This window comes from Tachyglossus aculeatus, chromosome 3 (assembly GCF_015852505.1).
Source record: "Tachyglossus aculeatus isolate mTacAcu1 chromosome 3, mTacAcu1.pri, whole genome shotgun sequence".
Lineage (NCBI taxonomy): Eukaryota > Metazoa > Chordata > Mammalia > Monotremata > Tachyglossidae > Tachyglossus > Tachyglossus aculeatus.
In genome coordinates, this window is record NC_052068.1 from 42075082 (window position 1) to 42088894 (window position 13813).

General features: G+C 38.5%; 1 protein-coding gene and 1 non-coding gene across 2 annotated transcripts in view; one reads left to right on the forward strand and one right to left on the reverse strand.

The window, feature by feature from the left end:
* PCDH15 (protocadherin related 15) overlaps positions 1 to 13813 on the reverse strand; it is a 702056-nt gene that overhangs the window by 351219 nt on the left and 337024 nt on the right. The gene's annotated exons all lie outside the window — the stretch shown is intronic.
* On the forward strand, positions 5502 to 5639 carry LOC119926219. The gene has a single exon (XR_005450112.1). It is a non-coding gene; the product is annotated as a small nucleolar RNA SNORA7 (small nucleolar RNA).

Sequence of the window (13813 nt, forward strand, 5' to 3'; positions counted from 1 at the left end):
CCCCTGACTCCAAAGCCCGGGCTCTTTCCACTGAGCCACGCTGCAAGTCACTTAACTTCTCTGTGCCTTAGTTACCTCATCTGTAAAATGGGGATTAATCAATCAATCAATCAATCATATTTATTGAGTGCTTACTGTGTGCAGAGCACTGTACTAAGCATTTGGGAAGTACAAGTTGGCAACATATAGAGATGGTCCCTACCGAACTGTGGGCTCACAGTCTAGAAAGACTGTGAGCCCCCCAGGGGACAACCTGATCACCTTGTAACTTCCCCAGTGCTTAGAACAGTGCTTTGCACATAGTAAGCACTTAATAAATGCCATTATTATTATTATTATTATTATTATTATTATTATTATTATTATTATTATGGAGATGTGTTGATGGAAACCCAGGAGATCATATTCCTGATCCTATGCTCCCTGGGTCAGTGTGTGGTCAGGGTCAGTCCTCTAGATTTTAAGCTCGTTGTAGGCAGGGAACATTTCTACCAACTCTGTTGTACTGTACTCTCCCAAGCACTTAGTATTATGTTCTGTATACAGGAAACATTCATTAAATACCATTGATTAATTTACTGCTTTTGTGCACCACTGTCCCCTATCTTGTGTTGTAAAAATGCTTCCCTTTCCATCATTGTTGGCATCCGCGGCAGAGATAAAGGAGGACAGGGGTGGAAGGGCTGGGCAGTCAAAGTTGATAGACCAAGAGTACTGCCCATTTTGAAAAGGTGTTATACAACTCTGGTGAGATCAGAGGATCAGATAAGGTCCCTGAAATACATTTTACCCTTTATCTCCTGTTCCACTCACCTACCTACCATTTAACCTGCTAAGTCAGACATTAAGAAAAGTCAATAAAATATGCTGTTGGTTCAACTAAGTGCTTAATAGACACAATCATTATTATTATTTGAGAAGACTAAAATCAATCCGCCAGTGGTATTTATTGAACTCTCACTGTGCAGAGAATAATAATAATAATAATAATAATAATAATAATAATAATAATAATAATAGTAGCATTTGTTAAGTGGTTACTACATGCCAAGCACTGTTCTAAGTGCCGGGGGCGGGGGATACAAAGTAGTCAGGTTGTCCCACATGGGGCTCACAGTCTTAATCTTCATTTTCAAGATGAGGTAACTGAGGCCCAGAAAAGTTAAGTGACTTGCCCGAAGTCACACAGCAGACAAGTAGCAGAGTCAGGATTAGAACCCATAACCTCTGACTCCCAAGCTCGTGCTCTTTTCACTGAGCCACACTGCTTCTCACTGAGCACTTGGGAAAGTACAATACAATCAAGTTGGTAGACACTTTAGCTTTCTAGGACAAGCTTACAGCCTAGAGGGTGAGACAGACACAAATATAAATAAATAAAGGGTCTGGTGAGGACAACAGAAGGCTCTCACTAGTCAATCTCCTTAGTTTCTTTCATTTCCAAAGACTTTGGTTACAGGGCAACTATATGTGTGCATGGCAAATTCTGCACACAGCTTTTATTTGCAGCAACAGAAACTAGTACATTCGTATCCGCCTACTCACTGAAGCCACCAAAAGCAAATTACAATGAGATTAGTATTTATTTTAGAAACTACACCTTAGAGAGACAAGACTACATGACTACATGGAAGAGTGAACAGCCATTTCTGGGTTCTTTATTCTGATCTTTCATCTCCAAGGGCTAAGACTCCATGGAGAGGCATAGTGAAAAATTAAGTGGTGAGGGGCCAAAGGAGAAAGACTCATATCGAATTGAAGTAAACCAAATACATTTTTCCCCCAATTTGTATGTTGTTGGAGGGCTTCACTCTACCTCTCCTTATTTCCATATATAAGGAAGCCCAGTCAGCCCATCTACTGTTCCAACATTAGGGTAGCAGCTGATCCTGGGTCATCCTGTGAAGTTTCTAGCAGGGCTCTGCTGTTGGAGAGCCTCTCCAGAATCTCTTCACGAACATGGAGCGAGATTAAATGAATCCACTTCGCCGTAAAAGAAAATTAGGCTTTAGGAGAAAACAATGGGAAAATTAACTAGATTGCCAATCCTGCTAAAATATTAATTATCAAATACACATTAACATAATTGCTACAATATGAGAAAACCATTTCAAATAGACCCCACTGAGTATGTTCTGCATTAAGATGAAACATTGATATTTCCACTTACTAAAGAGGCATTCATATTCAAAATTACCAAAAATGGTGCAATAAAATCATGCTGGTTTTATTCAGGTTTTTTTCTGCTAAGAATTGGGTTATGTTTGACTTTCTTTTATTTTAAAAATGGAAGTGGAATAGTACTGTCTCTGCTCTGAAAAGTCAAGAACATTTAAGGGGTAACTATTTTTAGTGGATAAAAGGCTTTGAAGTACTCAGTCAATCTGCCCCCTGATTTTCTTCTACAAACAGCACACATGCTTCACTCCTCTAAAGCCAACCTAATTCACCATACGTCAATTTTGTCTATTTTACCACTGACCTCTCTCCCACATCCTGCTTCTGGCTTGGAAAACTCTCCCTTTTCATATCTGACAGGGGATTACTCTCTTCACCTTCAAAACCTTACTAAAAGCACATCTCTTCCAAGAGGCCTTCTCTAACTAAGCTCTCATTTCCTCTTCTCCCACTCCCTTCTGCTTCACCTTTACACTTGGATTTGCATGCTTTATTCACCCCTGCCTCAGCCACAAGGCACTTATGTACGTACCCAAAAGATTTTAATAAAATCTTGACTAAATTTTGCCACAATCTAGTCTAAATTATAACAGTTTAATAAATACTTCCTATAATCACTAGTACATATAAGTGAAATAAATTGCAAAGGCAATACAGTAGCTTTGAAAGATGAACTGTTAAAAAAGTTGATAACCATGTAAATGGTTAGCAACAGAACTGAGCTGGACAATAATTTCCTAAAAATAAGGAAATCACATTTAGTCTGGAAATACCTAAATTTGGTTCATTTTTCCTCTTACTACTTTAGCTAAATGCCATTCTAGGGTTTTGAATTCTTGTAATTGAGAACATGCCCTTTGTCACCTGTTTCTGTCCAGAAGAGATATATTGTGAGGTTTTACTAACTTTTCCTTAAACTGCATTTCCTCCATGATGGAATATATGAAAAACTTCTAATTGTACTTAATCTTGAATATTTCATTATGTTCCTGTTTTAACGTGGTTCCCAGAGGCTCTGAGAGTGTAAATATGAAATAACATTAAAATTATATATAAATTTGAAAATAAAATTAAAAATATGATGATTATTTTTAGTTGTCTTAAAACTTTACATACCAACAATCTTCTAGATTGTAAACTTCTTGTGGACAGGGAAAATATCCTTCAACACTGTTGAATTGCACTCTCCAAAGTGCTTAGTACAGTGCCCTGCACACAGTGAGCTCTCAATAAATATCCTTGAGGGACTGTTTGTTAATTTGTAAGGACTATTTTCCTAAAGGACAATCAAGTTTCCTTTTGTTCATTTCCATGTGTGAATCTAAGTGAAAGCCCCAAGATTTGTGCTTTCAATGTTTCTGAACTATGAAGTCATAGCCCTAAGAAGAGGTGAACTCTCCAAGAATCTAAGAAACACTGAAGGGGGGGAACATGAAAATTCACCTGGGAAATAAAAATTTCTTCAACCAGACTCAGGAAAAAAACAGAACTGGAGGGTCACAATAATCAAAATAGCACACGACATTCTAATTTTTCACATTCACTAAAATGCTTCTCTTTATTTCTTCCAGAGGCTTAAATCTGGTTCTTAAAGATGGAATTGAAGTGTGAGATAAATCTTTAAGATCAAAGTGTATGTTCCAAAATAATAGTAGCGGTAGTACTATTTATTGATCTTCCATTATTATTAATAATAATAATAATAATAATGATGGCATTTGTTAAGTTCTTACTATGTGCCAAGCACTGTTCAAAGCACTAGAGGGGATACAAGGTAATCAGGTTGTCCCACATGGAGCTCACAGTCTTAATCCCCATTTTCCAGATGAGGTAACTGAGGCACAGGGAAGTGAAGTGACTTGCCCAAAGTCACACAGCTGACAAGTGGTGGAGCCGGGATTAGAACCCATGACCTCTGACTCCCAAGCCTGGGCTCTTTCCACTGAGCCACGCTGCTTCTCATTAAGCTCTTGGGAATTAGAAAACAAGGAGCACATTCCCTGACCAAAAAGAGACTACACATTAAAGGAAGAGAAATACATAAAATCATTTAATTTACAGAATACAAATTATACATATGTGTGTGTGTGTCTGTGTGTCTGTGCTGAGAATGAGGTTTAATAGGTCAGTAAATGCTAGAGATGGCTGATGAGTTTATATCACTTAGAATAATGGGTATTAATCATGGAGAGCATGTTGGAAGATGTGGCTTTCAGAAGGGCTTCAAATGTGGACAAATTTAGCCAGAGTGGGAAATTCTAATATGATGAAAAACATGATGAGATGGTAGAGAAATTTGATCCGTTCTTTGAAATTATTACCAAACAGTATAAAGTGAAACTCAGTGAAATTCATCTCCACAGGAAGTATTTCTGTGTATATTGTAAAACAGATTAGTTTACAAGGTCAGAAATTTGGTGGGGGTAAGATCTCTTGAAATACATTAATATTTGGTTGAGGAGCAAATAGATTACATTTTCAGTATATAGAAAATGTGAGAATTCACTGTCAGAGGAGCTTCTGATAGGACAATGAAATAACACTGGCACATAGCTCTTGAAAAAAAAAATCTCTTAAAAAGACCAAAGAAAGATATTTCTTCTTCACTGTTGCAAAGATAAGTGACCTCAGTACCAAAGCAACTTACGATACACTGAAATGAAAAATAAATCCTTATAGCTCTGTCCACCTTTCAAAATAATAAAAAAAACCTGTTTGTTTAGAGTTTTGAGATATAAAATGACACTAGAATCTCTGAAGCAATTTTTATCTGATTTAAGAGGAAAACAATCTCTCTCCAGGGTGGGAAGAAGGTTCAGGCAATTCCGAAAAATCAGTGATATCTGCACTATTTACCTACAGCTTCTGAGACAGGGATGTTATAACTTGCCCGGGAACTCTGTAGTATGTCTCTTTCAGTATTACTCTCCACCAACATTCCAACTACTCTGTACAAGACCAGATACTAAAGGAAAACAGTACAGGGGTTGAGGGCATGGCTGGGAATGGGAGTGATTGGGATAAGCCCAGAATAACTTGAAACAAAAACCACAAGTAAAGATTGGGGCATTGTGTGAAAATTTACTACTTAATTCAAAAATAACCATAATGATCCCTCAAAGACAACAAAAACTCTGGTGATGATATGAACGGAGCAACTCCCTTCCCTTTCCACCCAAACAATACCATCGCCACCTTGCATTTTTCTAATGGAGATCCTGCAGTGCTGTTCCAACTCCCTCTCTAAATTATTTTCTTTGCCCGCTCCTAGAATGCCATGATATTACTGTCCCCCAGACTTTGTAAGACTCTACAGGTAGGTGACCCTCTCAGGGTTGCACCTGGATAATTTCCAGTACTCTACCAGTCTCAGCTTTGGGAGGGAGAGTCAAGCAGAGTCTTACCCATTCCATTCCTAGCTTGGCCAGTGGCTAGAGAGTGGAAGGCAATCGGCTACAAGTCAAAACTCCCCCATGCTGGGCAACAGCAGCATGGGAGAGAGTCGAGGGCGGAGACTAAAGTTTATTGCAAGGAAGGAGGCAATGGTAAACCATTTCCATATTTTTACCAAGAAAACTGTATGGCTACACTACCAGAATGATTGCAGATGGAGAGCAGGGCGCTCTGGGAGAGATCTGTCTGGGTCAGAAATGACTCGACAGCATAAGACAAGACAGGTAGGTGAGAAAATGAAGTGAATACATTCTAAAACAAGTTATAATTCAGTTTAGTACAGTGCTCTGCACAAAGTAAGTGCTCAATAAATATGATTGAATGAATTAATTTATATATCCACACATTTGAAGTGTTCATGGGTTGCTGAAAAATCAGAGTGTGACTGAGTCTCATCAAATCCACATAAGGATTTTCCACTTACAGAAGTGTTTGTTTCCTATAGTACCTTGCTGTTACGATGTTTCCAAAACTTTCTGTTAACATGTCCTACAGCTACTGTCCACTGCCATACCACTACATTAGAGGTTTGGGCATTCCTGTTCCTCTAAAACATTTGTTTTTTCCTTTCATATTGAGGGGTGTCAACAATATATATTTTGGTATTTTTAATGGTATTTGTTAACCACTCACTATATACTACAGACAATTACTCTCCCTCTCACTTCAAAGCCTTATTGAAGGCATATCTCCTCTAAGAGGACTCTCTGAAAAGCCCTTCTTTCTTCTCCCACTCCCTTTTGTGTTGCCTTGACTTGTTTCTTTTATTCTTCTCCACTCCCATCCCCACAGCACATATGTATATATCTGTAATTTATTTATTTATTAGTATTTATGTCTGTCTCCCCCTCTAGACTGTGAGCTCGTTGTGGGCAGGAATATGTCTGTTTGTTGTTACATTGTACTCATATATCACATATCCTGTTGTTTTATCACTATACAAGCACTGGGATAGATACCAGCTAATCAGGTTGTACATAGTTCATAGCCCATGTGGGGCTCACAGTCTTAATTCCCATTTTACAGATGAGGTAACTGAGGCACAAAGAAGTGAAGGGACTTGTCCAGGGGTCACACAGCAGACAAGGGCAGAGTGGGATTAAAACCCAGGTCCTATGACACTTGTAAAGTGTTTACTATGTGCCAAGCGCTGTAGTAGCTGCTGGGATAGATTCAAGATAATCAGGTTGGACACAGTCTCTGCCTACAATGGGCTCATAGTCTAAGAAGGAGAAAAGTAGGATTTAATTCTAGGAATTAGGAAGTAGTAGGAGTAGGAGTAGGAGTAGTAGACAGCAGTAGGAATTAAATCCTGCTTTTCTCCTTCTTAGACTATGAGCCCATTATAGGCAGAGACTGTGTCCAACCTGATTATCTTGAATCTATCCCAGAGTGGATAGATGGGTGGGTCCTTAAACGTTCACTGAGTGGAATGAACTACCAGTCTTTTTCAGTTTCATGTTAAGACACATCAACAGTATAATCTCTGAACCTGGAGGAGAGTTACACAATTACTTTCTGGCAAACAATTCTTGAGTGCTGCAAGCACTTAATTAATTCCATAGATGATGGCGATCATGACTGCAAGCTCATTGCGGGCAGGGAACATGCTTCTACCAATGCTATTGTTCTGAACTCTCCCAAGCACTTAGTACAGTACTCTGCACATAAGTGTAAAATACACACCATTTATAGATAGATGATGATGATGATATTCATCTGATAGTTCTGTATTAGCTGTCCCCAGTATTCTACTGTCTTGGCATTTCTTTTAAGGTTATCCTTCATTCTAGCATTCAAAAAGTGTTTAGGGAAGAAGAGATTTCTCACAGTACTTCCCTCACTGTCCTGAGAGGAAGGAGTTCTGGGCATCCCAATTTGTCCTTATTACAACCCCTTCCCCTTTGGAATACTATAATCACAATTATTTACCTAAAAACCTTCTTGTAGAGAGAAGCCGATATTAATATCTCCACCTGAGAGAAGCAGCGTGGCTCAGTGGAAAGAGCACGGGCTTCGGAGTCAGAGGTCATGGGTTCAAATCCCAGCTCTGCCAATTGTCAGCTGTGTGACTTTGGGCAAGTCACTTAACTTCTTTGTGCCTCAGTTACCTCATCTGTAAAATGGGGATTAAGACTGTGAGCCCTCCGTGGGACAACCTGATCACCCCTCCCCAGCGCTTAGAACAGTGCTTTGCACATAGTAAGCACTTAATAAATGCCATTATTATTATTATTATTGAAGGAATCTAGGATGCTTCTAGGTTAAGCAATTTGTCAAAATAAGGAATCCAGGAAGGTTGTTCCAACTACAGTACTCCTCCCCACCTACTCATCCATTGCACGTGGAGATGAATGAATGTATTTTTAACATATCTTCATTGTTCGTAGGACATGAATTAATTTTACACAGAGCTTTTAATGAGGGATCAGTTAAATTACATTACTATCTTGGAATTTACTCTGAAGAGGTGCAGAATTTTTGGACATGAGGGAACATGACTGGATTGAGTGACTATACCAATCACTAGGAATAGAATTAATTTCTCTGCACAAGGCCGCAGAGCAGAAGTCTCAGGTACAAGACAGGAGATTCCATATTATCACTAACTCGAGTAACAAGGCCAGAAGAGAAGTTAACCTAACTATCCCACTTCCAAATCCCCGGTCTTTTAAAAACTCTAGCTGGATGTAAAAGAGTTAGTTCCACATGTTAAGCATTACTTCAGGTCGATAAGCTTGGGCAAGGTAATTCTCTTTCAGTCTTCAATGTATCAATGGCATTTATTTAGTTGTCACTGTGTACACAGCACTGTACTAAGCACCTGTGAGAGTACAGTACAATAGAGTTTGTAGACATGATCCTGGTCTTCCAGGGCTTCTTATGGATTGTATACATTTTTTAAAAATTAACACAATGAATAAAAATTCACTTAAGTATTTTAGAATAAAATTCAAAGATTTTGGAAGGTTAATTGTGAATTTAGAGACTATTATGCACTGTAGTAAAGACGCTACATGTATTCATGACTTTATTTTCAAATGTACCTAACAGTAATTCCTTATGATCCATAGAGCACAAAGAGAATAATTGCAATAGAGTTTCATACCCATGATTAGTAGACCCCACCTTCAACGTTCTGATCCATTTTGATCTCTTTCTCAGAAAATCATTTATTTGGGATATGGAAAATAACTGAAGTAATTGATTCTCACCTTTTATTACTGTCTTAAATGTTTTGAAGGCATTGGGAAGCATTTTACTTAAAAATACCATTAAATGTCATTTTAAAATTCTTCATCCTATACCAATTCCAAACCAAAAAATCTAATTCCTGTCCAATTTAACTGAAATGACATTATAAACAACTTCAAAAGGCATTATATACTACTGAAAGAAAATTAACCTAACAAGACTTCCTGTAGAGATTTAAGTTGAAGAGTCCCTGACTAATCATGTTTAACGTTATGGTTTCGTACAGTATGAAACCATGAGAAGGCAGGTTCCCCAAGTTGACAACTTTCAAACTCTTTGATTATTTCATTCCCAAATCTTCTATGACTTTGCGTACGAGACAAAAACAAAATGCCAAAATTTGGTATATTTTTACATAACCACCCAAAGTCTATCTGGAAATAAGATTAATTTAGAATGTACATGACTTCATCATGACTCTAGATATTATAGTTGTTCAAAGGACTCATAAGATCAAGAATGCAATTACTCTTTGAGCTATTTAGAGATTGTGCATTATGAACTACTTGCTCATTTTAATCTGTTCTAATAATCCAGGTTTTAGCATATTTGAGCCAAATGTTATCACAAACAGAAAATATATGAATTCTAGATAATAAAGCTGAGCTTTGTAAATAGTGCATTAATAATTTGGCAGCTTCAAAAACGTTCCTTAATTTTACAACTCTGCAGTTATGGTCAGTTCTGTTGGCAAATGTTTTACATTGTTCTGTACAAATGATGTATTAGAATACCACATTTCATGACAGTGGCCTGAATTTAACCTTCAAAGGACATCAAGAATCATTTGCCTAGCATATGCTCATATTTTTTAGGTATAAAAATGATTCAAAAGAAATTACCTTTTAATTTGTCCTTATTATTGGTCTTGCAACCAGTGTCACTTCCTTGATATTATTTTAACACCCTGACCTCTTTCCTTTCCAGTCTCTCATTTCCCCTGCCTTCTCAACTTCTCTACCTGGATGAACCACTGACTCTTAAACTACACAGGTCCAAAACAAAACTCCTCATCTTCCCACCCAAACCCCATCCTCCAACGACTTTCCATCACTGTAGACAAAGTCTGTCTCACAAGGCCCTAACCTTGGCATTCTCAACTCATCTCTCATTCAACTCACATATTCCATCTGTCTCCAGATCATGTTGGTTCTACCTTCACAGCATTGCTAAAATACCTGCTTTCTTCTCCATCTAAACTGATACCACACTGATTAATGCAGTTGTGCTAATCCTCCTTGACTACTACTACTATTACTACTACTGTAGCAGCCTCCTTTCTGACTTTCCTGCCTCCTGTACTTCCCTACTCCAGTCTATATTTCACTCTGCTACTCTGATCAGTTTTCTAAGAAAGTTCACTCAACTTCTCCCCACTTTTCAAGAACCTCTAGTAGTTTCCCAGCTACCTCCACACCAAACAGAAATTCCTTACCATCAGCTTTAAAGCACTCAGTCAGTGCCCCCTTCTACCTTATCTCACTGATTATCTTTAGACTGTGTAAACTCCTCAGAGCCAGGAAATATGTCAACCAACTCTTGTTATTTTGTCGTCTACCAATTTCTTAGTATGCTGCTCTGAACACAAATACTAAATAAATGCAATCGATTAATTGATTTCTTTCTACAACCCAGCCTGCACACTGCTCTTCTACTACCAAATTGATCACTGTGCCTTGATCTCATCTACTTCATCACCAACCCTTCTCCTTGTATATTTGACAGATCATTATACTCTTCACAATCAAAGCCTTATTAAAATCACATCTCTTCCAAGCAGTCTTCCCCTACTGAGCCTTCTTTTTCCTGAGTCCCTTTCTATTTTTTCTTAATGGTATTTTTAAAGTAAGTGCTTACCATGTGCCAAACACTGTACTAAGAACTGGGGTACGATACAAGCTAATCAGGTTGGATGCAGTACATATCCCACGTGGGGCTAATGGTCTTAATCCCCATTTTACATGTGAGATAACTGAGGCACAAAGAAGTTAAGTGACTTGACCAAGGGCACACAGCAGAGCGGAGCCGGGATTAGAATGCTGTTCCTCTGACTCTTAGGTCCATTCTCTTTGCACTAGACTATTCTCCTTCTCTTTCTGTGTCACTAAGACACTTGGATCCTTTAAGCACTTGATATTCATCCTACCTTCAGCCCTACAGCACTGATTTTCATATCCATAATTTATGTATTTATATTAATGTCTGTCCTCCTCCACTAGATTGTAAGCTCCTTGTGGATAGGGAATGTGTCTAGCGGCTCTGTTGAACTGTACTCTTCCAAGAGTTTAGTACAGTGCTCTGCACAATGTAAGCACTCAGTAAATACCATTAGCTGAAGTCTCATGAAATACTTTAATATGATTTCTTTTTATTTTCTTTCTGCAGCAAGTTGAAAAGAATCACTGGCAAGAATAAAACTGAAGATACAGTGCAAAGTAGTAACACTATCCAGGTACAAAACATACCCAGTCTTGAAATAATATTCTTTTTCTAAATTGTGAAGTAAATGATTCACTTTACTGTTGTTTTCTCTCACCAAGCAAACAAAGAGCAGATCAGGAACAATAAGAACTTCTACAGCCAAAGAAAACATATAAAATGTCTATTATAGAAAGGAATTTCTTGAAAGAATGAGCAGGAAAAAATTGCCAGACTACACCAGTTCAAAGGATTCCTAAACAACACTCTACCACCCAGCTATTATTCAGGCAGGTGGCACACCATTATTCTTACAGATTGATACCTTTGCTTATTATCCCCTTGATTGCACATAAAACATAGTAATTTGAATCTAATAATGACTGTAAAAACCCCATTAATAATATAAATCATTTTTAAAGCATACAAATGCATCTGTGGATGTGTGTAATTGATTCTTGCTAATTGATGAACTGAATTATCATGTTTAAGCACAACAATATAACTGACGTTTTAAATAGAAAAGCTTCCAGGTTTTGGAGGTGGTTATTTTAGAATAATGCCCTAAGATGCCATGGTGAAAGGCAGATGGATTGACAAAAAAAAATTTTTCGTTTTATAAAATCTAAGACAATCAAGATCTTATAATTAAAAGGACGATAAAGTTAAAGTTCAACTTTTTCAAGTGTAGAAATAACATAATTCACTTTAGGGAAGTTTATGCTCCTGAAGTAATCCCTGAAGAAAATAACCAGAAAACACAAATGAGAATCTGCGGTCATAGATATTTGCAAACATTAGATGTTTGCATCTAATGTTCTGAAGATTGTGGTGGGCAGAGAACATGTCTATCAGCTCTGTACACTCAGAAGCACTTAGTACAGTGTTTTGTACACAGTAAGCATTCAATAAGTACCATGGATTGATGACTGGATTAACCACAATGGCAGTCTTGACTTGAAAAACACTTGATACTTTTTCTTTGCATTGCACTCTGAAATTGTACAAACATGTTCTAGTAAGACCAGTTTGACATGTCCCTGAAACATAAATCAGAATTTTAAATGCCACATTTCTAAATCCTTACCAAATTTCCAGGCTACACAAGGTCAATTTTATGTCAGTTCTTTGTCACAGCTCCTGAATCCAGCCTTTTCTCTCCATCCAAACTGCTATTACACTAATCCATTGATCATGTCCTATTCCACCTTGATTACTGTACGAGCCTCTTCACTGTCTTCCATTCTTCCTGTCTCTCCCCTCTCCACATTTCTAAATCCTTACCAAATTTCCAGGCTACACAAGGTCAAGGTATGTCAGTTCTTTGTCACAGCTCCAGAATCCAGCCTTTCCTCTCCATCCAAACTGCTATTACACTAATCCATTGATCATATCCTATCCCACCTTGATTACTGTACCAGCCTCTTCACTGTCTTCCATTCTTCCTGTCTTTCCACTCTACACTTTGTTATAGTTCCTGGATCATTTTTTCTAAAAAAAAAAAAAAACTCAGCCCATGTCTTCCCATTCATTCATTCATTCATTCAATCATATTTATTGAGCGCTTACTGTGTGCAGAGCACTGTACTAAGCACTTGGGACGTACAAGTTGGCAACGTATAGAGACGGTCCCTACCCAACAACGGGCTCACAGTCTAGAAGAGGGAGACAGACAACAAAACAAAGCATGTGGTCAGGTGTCAAGTTATCAGAATAAATAGAAGTAAAGCTAGATGCACATCATTGACAAAATAAATAGAATAGTAAACATGTACAAGTAAAATGAATAGAGTAATAAATCTGTACAAACATATATACAGGTGCTGTTGGGAGGGGAAGGAGGTGGGGGGGGAGAGGAAAAAGGGGGCTCAGTCTGGGAAGGCCTCCTGGAGGAGGTGAGCTCTTAGTAGGGCTTTGAAGGGAGGAAAAGAGCTTGTTTGGCAGATGTGTGGAGGGAGGGCATTCCAGGTCGGGGGGAGGACGTGTGCTGGGGGTTGGCAGCAGGACAGGTGAGAACGAGGCACAGTGAGGAGGTTAGCGGCAGAGGATTGGAGAGTGCAGGCTTGGCTGTAGAAGGAGAGAAGGGAGGTGAGGTAGGAGGGGGCGAGGTGATGGAGAACCTTGAAGCCGAGAGTGAAGAGTTTTTGCCTGAGGCGTCGGTTGACTGAGCCACTGGAGATTTTTGAGGGGGGAAGTAACTTGCCCAGAGCGTTTCTGCACAAAGATGATCTGGGCAGCAGCGTGAAGTATATAGACTGAAGTGAGGAGAGACAGGAGGATGGGAGATCAGAGAGGAGGCTGATGCAGTAAAGAGGAGGCTGATGCAGCTGATTCCCATTCTTCAAAAACATCCCATGGTTGCCCATCCCTTTCACATCAAAAAGAAACTCTTTGCTAGCAGTTTTAAGACATTCAATCAGTTCTCCCTTTCCTATCAGGCCTCGCTAATCTCCTACTGAAACCCAGCCTGCACACCCTGCTCCTTTAATGTCAATTTAATAATAATAAT